This window comes from Petromyzon marinus, chromosome 16 (genome assembly GCF_048934315.1).
Source record: "Petromyzon marinus isolate PM22_M1 ecotype Great Lakes invasive population chromosome 16, UKy_Petmar_22M1.pri1.0, whole genome shotgun sequence".
Classification (NCBI taxonomy): domain Eukaryota; kingdom Metazoa; phylum Chordata; class Hyperoartia; order Petromyzontiformes; family Petromyzontidae; genus Petromyzon; species Petromyzon marinus.
In genome coordinates this window covers 14,637,106-14,652,625 of record NC_133682.1, presented here as the reverse complement: position 1 = coordinate 14,652,625, position 15,520 = coordinate 14,637,106, and the positions used below count along the sequence as shown (strand labels likewise).

Below are 15,520 nucleotides of genomic sequence, written 5' to 3'. Positions count from 1 at the left end.
TGGTCTGCTAACGCCCACGCTTACCTGTGCGTGATCGCCTCCTGGCCATTCCCCCCTCCCACTGGCCAGCTGCCCTGCTGATGCCGCGGCTGCCGCCGCTCTTCCTCATCGCCTCTGCCTCCCGGCTTCTTTCACTTTCATAGCTCGCACACACAGCGAGCACGTTGGCCTCCGACGCTAACTCCTGCAGGTAAATGGGCATTTTTTGCGGCTACGTTACAATCGTGTCTTTGTGTTGTTTGTTCTAACTTTCTTACCCGCCCCTGCTGGGCATCTGCGAAGATAGAGCTGTGTTCGGATTGTGCGGTGCTATGCTGCATTTGGTGTAGGTGGTGTGACATCTGATACTTCTACAAACACGTATCCCACTCTATAACATGCATCAATTCTAGTTCTGCCTTTGGAAGTGCTGTTTCGTTCGTGGCTTGGGCCGATGGTTTTCATCTGCGATCCCTAATCATTATTAAAGGTCACAGATTCGATTCTTTTTTTCAGTACCACGGTGGCCGAAACATATCAGCTTAGCCGCCTGACTTCACAGCGATGGAGGCACGCGTGCTGCAGCTTCAGAATATTGCCGTGGTGCTTGGTATGCAGTTTGAAGATGACAGCACGGGATCAAAATGGGTTGGGTGGTACATACAGACCGCACGTGTTGTTTCAATGTTACTAGCAACGTGCATATCCTTTGGTCGTGACCGTCCACCCGTTCGTCCCTTCAGCCAGCTAAGCCAGCCAGCCAAACTTAAAGCACACGGACTGCTTTGGATTACAAACACGTTTCCGGAACGAATTATGCTCGCAATCCGAAGTTTTACTGTATATGGAATATACGTTGAGTCTGTTTCGCTGAGATGTCATAGGAATAGCATCGCATCACCCAGATTGAATGAGTGAAGTGAAACTCCCAGACTGTGTGTAGATAATGTATTTAAAGTCCCCCATGTATTCATGTGAGTTCTAATTGCCGGCTTTGGAGCGAGTTACTGCAGAAGCAGTAATTGGCTTCTGCTATTCTCAAGCTGCTGATGATAATGATCGATCCTCTGTTGTATTTGTTTGGGACCATATCAGGGGTTAAAAAAAGGTAATGAAATGCAATCTGCTGGCAACCTGATGAGTGGTGATGTGAATTATTCGCTGACGTTTTAAAAAAAAAATCACTAAATTAGAGGTTCGGTTTGCAAGCGGAATCTGTGGGACACGTAGATCGTAATGGTAAACAAATAGATTTTTTTTTATATCAGCCTGCTCCTGTGGTTGGTCTCTGCATTGTATGCATGTATGTATGTATATTGGACTTCTTTCGCGCCGTACGTAGCCAAACGTGCTAATCGGAGGTGCGGGCGATCCACAACAAACTAAACACAAAATGCCTTTTCAATCGAGAAAATTAATCTCCATTACTCTGTTCACCTTGGTGAGCAGTTTAGGTATCTGTAACAAGAGGCCAATGGGTCTATACATCTTCATATTAGTTTTGTGTCCGTCACATCAAATTGGGGCTACCAACATACCATTGCGGCTCAGTTACTGCTAAGACTCTGCGTGCATTGACACTGCTTACAAACTGGAAGGGAATATGGCAGCAGCGACAAGTGGGGAGCACAGGCGTTCAAGAGTGCTCTCTCGTGAAGAGCTTTCATTGGTGTGTAAAGAACGATTACCGTGACAATACGTACATTGCTGAACATAGCACTGTCTTAGGCTGTTTTGGACGCCAAACGGTTACCGTGGAAACCTCTCCCTGTTCCGTATGTAATGACGACTTGACACACTTCTCTTGAGATGGCACTTTATTGAAGACACGACGTTCACTTGACATCAGGCGGAGACGCCCCACTGCAACAGCCCTGAGTCTCCTACGCATCTCCCCCTTATATACCGACACGAGGCCACGCCCCCCTTCTCGATCATTTTCGCTGACTCTGGACGCTCGCTCCACCGGCAGACTCCACCGTCCTCTTCCGTCACCTGACCACGCTCCCTTCCCGATCATTCCCGTAGCCACCAGTCCCATCACACTCACAACTGACTCCCCTGTCATTACCTCCCGTGGCCACTAGTCCCTTCACACTCACAACTGACTCCCCTGTCATTACCTCCCGTGGCCACCAGTCCACTCACAGCGCATGTAGGCTCTACTGTCATTACGCATATATTACTACTGTAAGTTGTCGATATTATACAGGGTATACAGGGAGTGGTCCATATGTCTTGTGACCCCACAATTTAATTATCTAAAACGTAATATATTTTAAAAAGTCAGGTTTATTTAAAACAGAAATGAATTTGCAACGGAAAAACAAATGTTAGGGGTAAATTAATGTAATATATTTATCGTAATTTTTTTCGCTCCTGAGTGAAATTCTATGATTTGGGAAGATGGCATCACAATTTGATGCTCAGCTGCAATTGCATTTGACAAACATCTTCATCTCTTAACACTACAATAGTCACTCTCCCTATCTCTTTGTATTCATGTTTCTGTAACTTAATGCCAAGTGTACTCCGATACAGTCCAACAATTATCTGCCCAAGCTGACTTATTTAACGTCAATTTATGATTGTGCAATTTCCCACGTGACAAGAGTCTGCTGTTTTTTGCGCCAATTTCTCTTGCGTCGATGCTGTGATTTATTCTCCATTTGCCATTTTTAGTGACCCAAATCACTCTTGCAACTGGGACTCCGGTATCCTGGTTCTCTTGATGTCTGCTCTGGTTAAACAAATGTTACACTGTATGTATATATTTGATCGTAACCTCCCAATCGGGAACGCCTCAGTGAGCACGATGCTGCAGTTGGCAAGTTGAGAGAAGTCCCATCAAAGACTTTTCAGAGGATACCAGATCGATAAGGTCACACTGGACCTATGTAATAACAAAAAAAACAACCATACTTCGGACTTATATACAGGATGCTTCACATTTTTTGTTATACTTCTGATAATTTGCAACAATACCACAATAAATGTGCTTCCTCCTGGCTCTGGAGATCACCTGGAGAAGATTCCAGGCAACGTGTTGACAATGATGGCAAACAAGTATAGACTGTCTGTCACCTGATGAAGCTAGTTGTAATTACTGTCGAAACATACGTAATCAGATTGTAAATTATGAGACCTCCTTTGCCAGTAACAAGATATAGTAATAGGTTTTACCCTTTTAACTGGCACAAAAACTGACGCCTTTATTCAAGGCATCATGTTTGCAATAACCACAACACAAGCTTTGCATTTTGACTGCTTGTGTTGTGGTTATTGCAAACATGATGCCTTGAATAAAGGTGTCAGTTTTGGTGCCAGTTAAAAGGGTAAAACCTATTACTATATATTGTTACTGGCAAAGGAGGTCTCATAATGTAAATGCTCACCCCGAGCCCTCAATACTCTGATAGTGTGCTGTTTTTGAGTTGTACGCCTTTTGGCATCTTCTAGTCCAACACCAGTGGAGACTAGGCTCTAAGAAAAGCTCTCTCGGGTGTGGACCAATCAAATTCAAGGACAGTGCATATTATTATCAGAGTTGTCTCTTTTGTTTGCATTTGACTGCTTGTGTTGTGGTTATTGAATAAAGGTGTCAGTTTTTGTGCCAGTTAAAAGGGTAAAACCTATTACTACAGATTGTAAATGCTGTGGCTTGGCTCTCCAACACACCGGTGTGCAGTACTAGTGACGAATTGGACATGTTCTGTTTACGTGACAACTCTTATTAGTTCGCTGTGTCGGGTGGTGGCGGGTTTTAACGACAGTTCAACTGAGTCACAGACGCACTTCTTGAAGGCAACACATTTATTAATACCAACACATGGGGTAAGTGCCCCTTAACAGAATAACAACCTATGGTGGTGACCACCAGGCTAACTGCACTAATTACACCGCAACTAGCGACAACGGACCAGACCGCAGCTTGGGTCAAGGTCCACGTGTTGGTGACTCTGTCGGACGTAGAACGTACAACGTAGATTCCTCAGGATGAACAAAAGCAGCCGGTCCCCTTCTTTGTGGCAACAAAACAGCTGTGTTGAGATGTTAAAACACCAAGCTGAAACCTTTTACCTGGAGTCATGTCTGCATTTACCACAATACTTGTGGTCATAATGCAAACAAAAAACATACTCTGATAATTCTTCTTTGGTTCTTTCGGTAAAGTCACGTAAAATGAGAATAAAATAATAAATTGATAAAATAAAATAACAATAATATTCTCACGACGTTTCGGCCACAACACACGACGTTTCGGCCACAACACAAGCTTGTGTTGTGGCCGAAACGTCGTGAGAATATTATTGTTATTTTATTTTATCAATTTATTATTTTATTCTCATTTTACGTGACTTTACCGAAAGAACCAAAGAAGATGAATCATTGCAGTCACGAAAGCTTTAAATCGAAATTTAAATACTCTGATAATATATGCTTTGTCCTTGACACTGATTGGTCCACACCAGAGACAGCTTTCTTTGGAGCCGAGACTCAAAAGGTGTTAGACCAGAGGACGCAAAAAGGCGTACACAGCACAAAGACAACGCCACTATCAGAGTAATGAGAGCTCGGGGGTGAGCATCTACATCATTGGACCTCCTTTGCCAGTACCAAAATATGAGAAGAGGTTTTCCCTTTTTTATGGCAACCCACAAACGGCTTTATTAGAGGGTCCCAAGAGGATTCTTCCCGCCATCGCCTCCTGGTCTAGCGGCTTCCGCCATCGCAAAGGGACCAAGATTTGCGCGCCAGGGGGAATCTTACCTGTCTTACGTGCAAGTGTTTGCACGACAGCGTTGGCTGTGCAAAAGCGAGTGGGAGAAGGCAAAAATGACATTCGACGGCCGGATGGTAATTCAAGGCACCCTGGGTCGATTACAATTTTCAGGGGCATCCTCCCCAAAAAGTCTGTACCGAGCAAGCAAGGAAGAGCAAGGTATGTCGATACAAGAACTGGCCCCGTCAATTTGACATCCGCAATGCACACCTCCGCTGTTATTCTCCCAATGATGCCTAATGAGCCGCTGTTTGCGGTGAAGCACGGAGCTTCGACAGGGCATAAGGTACGACATTTCGGGGCAAGATGTTATAAATCGACACTGAAATGATGGACGCTGATGCACCGGTGTCAATGAGCATCCTGACTTCAACCCCCTCTATCAATCTCTCTATGGGCCAGCTCTGACCACTGACCCGGTCGGAGCGGCCGGTCGGCCCGATCAAAATCCGAACCCTCCCGCACCGACGCACGATGGGAACGGAAACCGAGTGAGCGAGATGGGTGAGGTGGATTCAGGGGCCGAGCGTGTGACGCGTCGCGACCCACCTTCGGGTGTAGCGGAGTGAAGGACGGTCGGGCGGATGACGGCGGTGGTCCGGGGAGGCGTCGTCGCGACACGCGGAAGCCCGTTGAGACGTGTCCCGGCAGGCCGCAGTTGTAGCACACGACGAGCCCGCTCCCAGGACGAGGAGAGGTCCTCCGCCGCCTCCTCGCCAGCCTCCACCCTGGGTCGATGCGCAGGCTGGGACGGGCTCCGCGTCTTCAGGTGTATCGCGAGCCTCACGAGGCGCGGTGCACGCCGCCAACACCTTGTGCCGTTGCAAGAGCTGTTGCGCCTGGATGCATCTTGCAACCTTGATGGTGGATAGATCGTCGTCTTCGTCGTCGTCGACAGCCGGCAGGACGATGTTGAGGTCCTTAGCCAAAGCCAGCAAATCTCTCGAGGACCAGCGAGTCGACTCTGTCGTGGTCCATCTTCAGAAAGGCAGTCTTCGCTAGCACCAAAAGTGCGCTATGGGAGGCGAGGGGCATCTCGGCCTCCCCCCTCCTCCGCGCAGCGAACCTATGGCCTATCTAACCAAAAAACCTCTATCATGGATGATATTGGTCGCGAAAGCGTACGTGTTAAAAAGCCTACGTGTGAAAGTGGAGACTCTTTGACTTTTTAAAGCTATTAACATACATTTTTTATCATGTTCCAGTGTGTTATCCGTTCATTTTCAATTAAAACTAGAGTCCCATATAAGTGTTAAACTATTTTTGAAGCATCCTGTATAGCGTTCGTCGTGCAGGGATCTTAAAGCACTGTACACAATCATCATAACAGGAAGCACAACGAGCGTTATATATATGAAAAATAAAACCTCACATTGTAAACAAGACAATAAAATGGAAGGCAAGAGCCCAATGACAAGAACTCTGCACCTAAACGTTACCGTTGAGGTGCAGAGTTTGAAATATGTTTGTTTGTCAACGTTCGTGGGTGGTCCACCGGTGCAGAGTGATGTTCACGCGCCAATATTGGCCAGGTGGCATTGAGCCGGCGCCAGATGCCATTGCTTCTGTAGAACACGTACCGTGACTAACGCTATGCACGACACCATGAAATAATGTGATTTCTATCTATTTATTTAAACATAAGAAGAATAGTTAACACTGTGTTTAGCGGCATAATACTTTTCCGCAGACTTTCTTTTGTTAACATGACAGCTGAAGAATCCCTCCCAGCATTGGGGATGTTCCGCACCATGCCGATCACCGGTGTGGCTCGCTGGCGTGGACACTCACAGCCGGTTTAGTGTTAATGCTTTAACCGTGGTCAGCCCAGGTCCGCCAGCGTCGTAGCACAGTGCCGATAAACCACCGCGCACCCGCTCCGCAGTCACAGCACAAGTGCATGCACAATCATTCATTCGACTTGTGTGTCTGCGCCAGTGCGGCGCAGCCCTCGCTCGCTCTCGGTGTAGAGAGGGGATGACTCGGAGGCGCGGGGAGGAGCCACAGACGAGGGGGAAGGTAGCAGTAGCAGCAGTCACGTGGTGAGCCCAAGCTCTGTCGTCCTCTCTGCTTAATAACCACGTGGGAGGAAACCGGAGCACCCGGGAGAAAACCCACACGTGCGAGGGGGCAACACTCTATCCCCGTACAGATGGGAATCGACGGAGAATAGTGCCACATCTTGCCATACCGCAATCTCTCCTGGCGAACCATCGTCTTGGCGCCTCCTTGATGCTCACTGGACACAAGCCTCACGTCGTTGATGTGCGCCACCATCGTGGTCGACGTTTTGTGACACAATTCGCTCTCAGAGTGCCCGCTTGTCTTGTCAACCCTACGCTGTGTCACCTGTTCAGACTTGCTGTATGTCTGGCTGCGGAAAGTATGGGTGTGTGAATACCGTCAAAATTCTGGGATTATGGAGCTGTTACGCAATGCAGTGGCGTTAAGTTGACTGACAGGGTTATAGTGACTCAGTCTATCGAAAGATTTGCATGCAAAACATGCGTGATTAGTAAAGTCACAACTCCGCCGCCGTGCCATCGTCATATCGGTGGTGTATTCATTTTGGGGGGATTATTAAAACGCAGTCGTGTTTCTGTGTAATTGGTAACGTGCTTGGGAGCAGCGCTGCGTTGAGCCCCGTGACAACACCGCAGACTCTGTAACACTGTTTTGCTCCTGGAATTCACTTCGGAGGGGTGGGGGGGGATGTCTCTGAACCTCGTTAAAGCCCCGTAGCCCTACATTGTGAAAAGGAGCCAAACCATTAAAAAATAGTTACAAACGTGGCATCACGTTTCCAGATCAGTGTTAACATTCTGGAGCAAATTACAGCACTGCAGTAATAGTTAAGATGTATTGCAACCAATTTAAATCATAACGATAAAAAAATACAATTTATTAAGCGCCTTTCACCCAGAGATCACAAGGCGGTGCCCAAAACAAACAACGATACCCCGTATAGCTTGAAATACTGTTCGAGCAAGTGCTGTTCGCGAGTTGCAACTATGAAGGCCGAGACGGCACCAATAAAGTCCCAACTCGAAACAAAGAATTTAAGAAATAGAAGAAACCCTTTAAAAATAAGCTGCGTCTTGTGAAGGCGCGATTTGAATAATATGAGGGGGAGGGGAGTCAGCAGAGCGAACGTCCAGCGGACGTGATTTCACGCGAGACTATGGCCTGGTCACCCATCGTCATAATCATCGTTGAGTGACGTGACCTGGGTATGCACAACAGCGGCGGACTAAGTCCGCAGAGCTCTTACTGGAACACATGAGGCGAAGGAGGAGGTCCTGTAAAGACGGGGCGCTACGGTGGCTACGAGATGTTAACTACCTCGCCGGGTATGCAGGAGGTCGTGGGTTCGATCCGGACCCTGACGCCTGCTGCTGTATAGTTGGAGTTTGCGTGTCTCTATCATCATCACCATCATCATCGCCACGGTGGCTACGAGATGTTAACTACCTCGCCCGGTATGCAGGAGGTCGTGGGTTCGATCCGGACCCTGACGCCTGCTGCTGTATAGTTGGAGTTTGCGTGTCTCTATCATCATCATCATCGTCACGGTGGCTACGAGATGTTAACTACCTCGCCCGGTATGCAAGAGGTCGTGGGTTCGATCCCGACATATTACGTCTGAGTATTTGGAGTTTGCACGTTCTACCCGTGATTCGCGTGGATTTTTCTCCAGGTCGTCTGGCTTTCCCCTCCACTATTTAGAAACATGCGCTCGGAGTATTTGGCTGTTATACATTTTCCACTTGATGATGATAAGCCACTTCGTTTTTGAAAAGAAAGCTACATAGCTCAGTGGGCCTTACCTGGTAAAATAAGTCAAAATTCGTATTTTTTCCCCCTAATATATGTGAGTGAGCAGCGTCATTGCCAGCCGCGTAGGTGAGGAAAAAAATGAACTCTCTACTCGACACCGAACTAGCAAGCAATGGAGAGAAGCCAGCATGAAGGCCATATGTCAACATGCGTTCGCATTCTGACAGGCGTATTCTGCACGTGCTGGAGGCGACTTAACCGTTTTAAGGGGGCATGCACGCAAAGAGTGAATCGCAAAAGTAAATGCGGAGAGAAAAATAAACGCACGAAGTAGCTTCGCAAGTGTGTCTGCAAGTGAAAGAAAAGTGGGGGGCCGCAGGCTATGTGTCTAAGATGAAATCAATTTTAAAAACGGGTTAACGATCTTGTGGGGAGAAAAAAAAAGCATCAGGAAATCATCAGTAACAGCAGAGCCATCACGGCGATGTAGCTTTGTGTTATTTTTTTTGTGTGTGTGAACGCACAGGCCTTACAATGGCAATGAAATGGGAATCGGGACCGCGCTTTGTGATGATGATCATGATGAGTGCCGAGGAATTTCCCTCTGTGGGTTTTCGCGGTGCGGAACTGGTTCGACGAGACTGCGTGGCCAGGCCCTCGAAACTGTACAGGAGGCGGAGATCGAAGGGCAGACAGACGAGATGCCTCTCTTGGTGTTGTGAGTTGACGCTTCGGGATTCCGAGAGGTACATTGTGCGAGAGTCACACTCCTGTCCGGTGGTTTTTGTGTGGTTTTTAACGTCAAGATTCTGCCACGTTTTTCCCCCTGCCGTGTTTGTTTCGCAAGTTTACCCGTCCCTTGCTGTGTTTTTTGTTTGTTTTTTAAAAATATACATTCACATTGCATCGCATCTCGATGCCGTGATCAGTCTCCGACGGCAGTGTTTCATGCTTGTCACTGAACATGTCCAGTGATTGAATGATGTACGTACGTTAAACCTCTTTCGCACAGCGTACGTAGCCTGACTAATTAAGTATGCCATTTAAACGTGACATTCACCAACACTTTCGACGGGGCGAATAATGAGTGGAGGGTGTTGGGTGGTCACTAGGAACCATCGACAGATAGAATGGGTTAATTATTAAACGGGCGTGTGAGACGGAATGTTGTACCCACTTCAACTCTTGCGGCTTCCGATGAACGCATCGCTTTCCATGTGCGCCGGGAGTTGACCGTGAGTGTGTGTTGTTGACGCTGAATCGTGTGCCCGTGGCTGGCTTTGTGTGCGGACAAGGTGCGGCAGTCCGTGCGTCCAACGTGGGAGTTTTACATCCGGCAGGGAGTCGAATGAAACGTGCATTGATTGAGATGATTTCCATGATTTTGCTGCCGTACATTTCGGCACGATAAGCCACTTCGTTGACCTATCGTTTGTGGTCCAGGTCGCTTCTAGGAAAATTAGTGAATACCTTAGTTGAGCTATACCTGGTAATAAACAAAAATAATAGTTTAAGTGATTTGTTTACCTATTCCTATACTTTGTACATCTACCGTGTTCTTGTACTGTCTGTTGTTGTTCACGTTCGTACCTGCCCCATTACTGGATATCTGTGAAAAAAGAGCTTCATAGCTTATCGGATTCCTCCAGCGTAAATACAGTACAGTAAACACCTTGGATTGCGAGTAACTTGGTCTGCGAATGTTTTGCAAGACGAGCAAAATTTTTAAATAAATATAAATTTGATAAACGAGTGAGGGTCTTGCAATATACGAGTAGTACGTATACGCTTTGTCTGCCGAGCGTCACGTGATCATAACTGATATACGAGTGCTTTGATATACGAGTGCTTTGGATTACAAACACGTTTCCGGAACGAATTATGCTCGCAATCCACGGTTTTTACTGTTTTCTGATTCTGGGTGGCAATGTTCGACAAGACAAGGGTCCAGGTGTTCCCGCGGACGCGCCCGCCTTGCAGTTCTTGACGCTGATAAGGACGTTGTGCGGATAAGAATGTGTAGAAGAAATCAACAAACAAACGCATGTACGCACATCGCCTGTAAATACAGGCGTGGAGCAGCAACTGTGATGTGTTTGCTTTTAAGAAGTGTGTATGCGCCACCGTTCGGCGCTGTGCGCGTGTGCATTCCGTGGTTTGCTGTGCGCGTTACTTCCAAAGCTGGGGACAGCAGCGATGATTCGGGGTTCACGATGACCAGGGTTGTTTCTGTATGTGCAGAACTGCATTGAAATTTTAATGTAAATCGTCATTCAACCGTCCCCATCAATTCTTTGTTGACGACACTCGCATTTGAACACCTACTGGTAGACTTGCGCGACCAATAGTATCAATAATCGTGGTATTTTGGGGTTAGATCATGTAAACATTTGTCCTGAAACCCGCCACAGCCAATTAGTAAGGTTTGTCACGTAAACAAAACGTGCCGATTCGTTACTAGTTCAGCACACCGGTGTGTTGGAGAATAAACCCACAACATTTACAATTCGAGTACGACGTTTCGTTGGTAATAACAACCAGCATCATCAGGCGACAGCCCGAATTGTGAAAAACATCCTCCTGTTTCGGTCTTAAATATTTTCCTCTCCTTCCCCTCTTTCACCTCGTGTCTCACATTTCTCGCTGCATGATCGCAACCCAATCTTGGATGTCCCAGCACTTTCTCTTTATCAATTCTTACAAAACCCCTCCTCCATGTCCTACTCTCGTTCTCGATTCATAGAATAACGACAGCAGACCAGTGCCGGATTAAGCTAGTGTGGGGCCTGTAGTATATGTTTTAAAGGGGCCATACATAAAATAAAAACGCATACATATTAAAACACAATTTTTTTACTTGAATAGTAAAGTAGTTGTATTTTTCCATTTGCTATACAGCCAGATAATACGACAAATCGCTAACCTTAAACACCCAGTCGTTCATAAAAGTTGAAGGCGGTATAGTACTATAATAGAGCAAGTGTAGAATCACTGAACCGGAATTGATAGCTTGAAAGCATTTAGCGTGGGCCCTTGAAAGTGCGGGGCCCGTAGCATATGTAGCTACTGCAGTGTCGGTAATCCGGCACTGCAGCAGGCTTGTGTCAGCCACGTTCGTGCAATGCCACAATGTCATGGTGCAATGCAATGGCGCAATACATACACGTGATGTGCCTTCTTTAGCATCTCCCCTTTTCAAATAACAATTTAACAAGTTAAATTCAAACAGCCACTAAACAACACCAAATTCAAACAACAATTAACAATTCAAAGCAAATCTACTTAAGACATAGAATAAAGCAATTTCTGACATTTAGCTTGAATTAAGCAGTCGAACAATACTCAAAATATCGATTTCCTTTTCTGTTCGGCTGTTCACCTCGATCAGCTCTTTTAGACGAAGCCTCTCCGTTGGCTGTGACAGTCGCCCACTGAGGATAAAATAAACAGGGCGCTTTTGTGCAGACATTGATGAGCTGCCAGCATCGCTCCACGTTGACGTACTGGGTCCTGGGATTTCTGACCGGCGTGGTTGCTTGCTCCAAGTTGCTGCTTTCAGGCGTGCCTGCTAAAAAACAAGAACACACTCTGCTCTCCCGGCTTCGCCCGGTCCTGCGTGGCACCTTTGCCGAGCCAGTGAGCGTGCGGGCTTGCACACAAAAGCGGCGGCCCTCTGTAGTCGGCTGCTCCGCCAAGCGCAACTCCACCTGGTTGCATCGACATCCGCGAGGTAGGAGCTCGGCGCAGCTTTCTTCACACCGGAACCCCGTGTCCAGCGGCCTCTTCCCATCCCCGTGTCGTGGCTTCATGCCGATGGGTTCCCCACAAGGTTCAGCTCGGGCGGCTCTTTCGTGCTGAGGAATCGTGCCGCTGCGTCTGAGGTTCGCTTCTTCCGCCCCGCGGTATCTCAGGCGCACCTCGCATACCGCACAGGGCCCAAGCAAGTCGTTAGACGTTGGCAGTGATGCCTTCCGTCTCCTAGACAACGGGCGCTCTGCTGAGCTGATATCCATCAACCTCTGATGGGCGCGTCTTCCTCTGATGCAGGATGGCATCTTTCCACGCGTCTTCACCCTCACTTGTAGCGCGTCCTTGCTCAGGTTCTTCACGATCTCGACCGGGAGATTCAGCTTCGCCATTCGCCTGCGTGGTGGTGTGGGGGAAGAGGTGGGAGAGCTCCAACTCCCATTCCCACAGCAAATCGCCGCAACTGCTGACATGCAAATCACGAGGTCCCCACTGTCTTGCGATGAACTCGTTCCGACTGGCAATGACGCGAAAACTGTGCCTTGTCGTCTCGGCAGACGAGTCCAGCAGCAACTCGTCTTCGCAGAAGTCCGCGTGGTTGGTGGTCGACGTTCAGCAGATCGTCTCGGCAGCAGGTTGTAGAATAGGTTCATGCTGACAATCTGCCGAGGCCGGGTTGGTGGTTCGTGTGACATCACGGCTTCCGTCTGCTGGGCAAAGTGCGTATCCGTTGCAGTTGCAACAGTTGCTGACACACTCCTTCATCCTCAACCATGCATGTTCGGCCACTGCCGTGTGGCACGTGCCTGCCTGTGTAGCATGCTACAGGCGTAATACGTCATGCGAATTCCTAAACAACTATCTCCTTTCCCCCCTTTTTGCATTGGCCCTGCCCGTATCATCTGCCAGTAAATCTTGGAGTCATCTTTGATTGCCCTCTATCTCCGACCACAAATCTACCACAACCTGTTCCTGCCGTTTTCACCTGTGCAACGTTCGCAATGTCCGCCCCCTCATCTCACCCATGGCTGCAAACTTAACAAAAAAAACTCCCTCCCTCCTCATCACTCGACTCGATTATTACAACTCCCTCATGCTTGGTCTTCCCGCCTATGCATTCAAACCGCTCCAACAAACCCAAAATGCCGCTGCCCGTATCATTTCGAATCTCCCCCACCACTCCCACAAATCGCCTCTCCCTCCCCTCCTCGTGCAGCCAACCTGGCTTCCCATCTACCATTGTTGCCTTTTCAAATTCCTCACCCTCGTTTACAAATCTCTCCCCATGGCCTGGCCCCAACGCATCGTCTTCTCGTCTCTACGCCATCATCTCCCCCTCTCTGTTCACAATCCCAGCTGCCATCGTCTCTCCGTTCCCCCTCCTCCATGCGCCCGATCTCGATTCGGTTCTTTCTTGCTTCTGTGCCCCATAACGCTGGAACAAGCTGCCCCCTCCACGTCAAACAATCACCCCCACTGTCCGTTGTTCCTCCTTGCCTTAAACATCATCTCACTTATTATCCCTCACCCAAACTCCTCTCCCTTCCCTCCCCATCATTAACACCATTCCTCGTCCCCACTTCCCGACCCATCCACCACACCGGCTCATCATTAACCACCCATTGTCAATTTCATCGTCGTTTATATCACGCATCGTTATCCTGTGCTGCCATCCTTCTCATGAAATCATCTCATCACACTCTTCTGCTCTACAGTTTGCAATATGAATTTAAAAAAACAAGATAAATTTAGATAAAATCAGGTAATCAATATATTGGTCATTTATGTTCACGTAAGACACTGAAAGCTGAAATATTTTTAACGGAACAGCTCTTTCAACTGTACTGTTTTATCGTTTTTAAAACTGATACAATTGACAGTGGTTGTGGATCACTGATGGTGGTGGACCACTGATGGACATGGTGGTGGTGGATCACTGATGGACATGGTGGTGGACCACTGATGGACATAGTGGTGGTGGATCACTGATGAGCAAGTGGTGGATCACTGATGGACATGGTGGTGGTGGACCACTGATGGATATGGTGGTGGTGGATCACTGATGGTAGTGGACCACTGATGAGCAAAGTGGTGGACCACTGATGGACATGGTGGTGGTGGACCACTGATGGTGGTGAATCACTTATGGACATGGTGGTGGTGGACCACTGATGGTGGTGGACCACTGATGAGCAAAGTGGTGGATCATTGATGGACATGGTGGTGGTGGACCACTGATGAACATGGTGGTGGTGGACCACTGATGGTGGTGGACCACTGATGAGCAAAGTGGTGGATCACTGATGGACATGATGGTGGTGGATCATTGATGGACATGGTGGTGGTGGACCACTGATGGACATGGTGGTGGTGGACCACTGATGGTGGTGGACCACTGATGAGCAAAGTGGTGGATCACTGATGGACACGATGGTGGTGGATCACTGATGGACATGGTGGTGGTGGATCACTGATGGACATGGTGGTGGTGGACCACTGATGGACATGGTGGTGGTGGATCACTGATGGGCATGGTGGTGGTGGATCACTGATGAGCAAAGTGGTGGATCACTGATGGGCATGGTGGTGGTGGTGGATCACTGATGGACATGGTGGTGGATCACTGATGGACATGATGGTGGTGGATCACTGATGGACATGGTGGTGGTGGATCACTGATGGACATGGTGGTGGATCACTGATGGACATGGTGGTGGTGGATCACTGATGAGCAAAGTGGTGGACCACTGATGGACATGGTGGTGGTGGTGGACCACTGATGGACATGGTGGTGGTGGTGGATCACTGATGGACATGGTGGTGGTGGATCACTGATGGGCATGGTGGTGGTGGATCACTGATGGAGATGGTGGTGGTGGATCACTGATGGAAATGGTATAATTCGTCAGCGCTGCACATGTAAAGTTATACCACAGTTTACGTGTCTCCATTTTTACGTTGTTTCACAAATACGCCGTAGGAATATCCTCGTTACACCACCAGCCCACAGGGGATTATTGTGTCCGTCCGTCCGTCGTGCATCCAAAAATGGGAGGGGTGGGGCTGGGTGGAGAAGGGAGGGTGGGGAGGGGCTGGGTGGGGAGGGTGGGGCTGGGTAGGGGGTGGGAGGGGTGGGGCTGGGTGGGGAGGGGCTGGTCACCCCGTGGTGCCCTTATAAAACTCAACGATTAACCTACTCACGCCGGCCTGTGCCCGCCCTCACAGTCGGGCATA

The 15,520-nt window shown here is 48.3% G+C and overlaps 1 protein-coding gene across 3 annotated transcripts in view; it reads left to right on the top strand.

The window, feature by feature from the left end:
• The window catches only part of LOC116942810 (caspase recruitment domain-containing protein 11-like), a 69,732-nt gene continuing 54,212 nt past the window's right edge, over positions 1-15,520 (top strand). Inside the window, exon 1 of one of the 3 annotated variants that reach the window (XM_076067533.1) lies at positions 1-190. The gene's annotated coding sequence lies outside the window, so the exon portion shown is untranslated. Of the gene's footprint in view, positions 191-8,514; positions 9,286-15,520 lie in introns of those variants that run through there. The other 2 variants (XM_032955116.2, XM_032955115.2) reach the window with 2 other exon arrangements.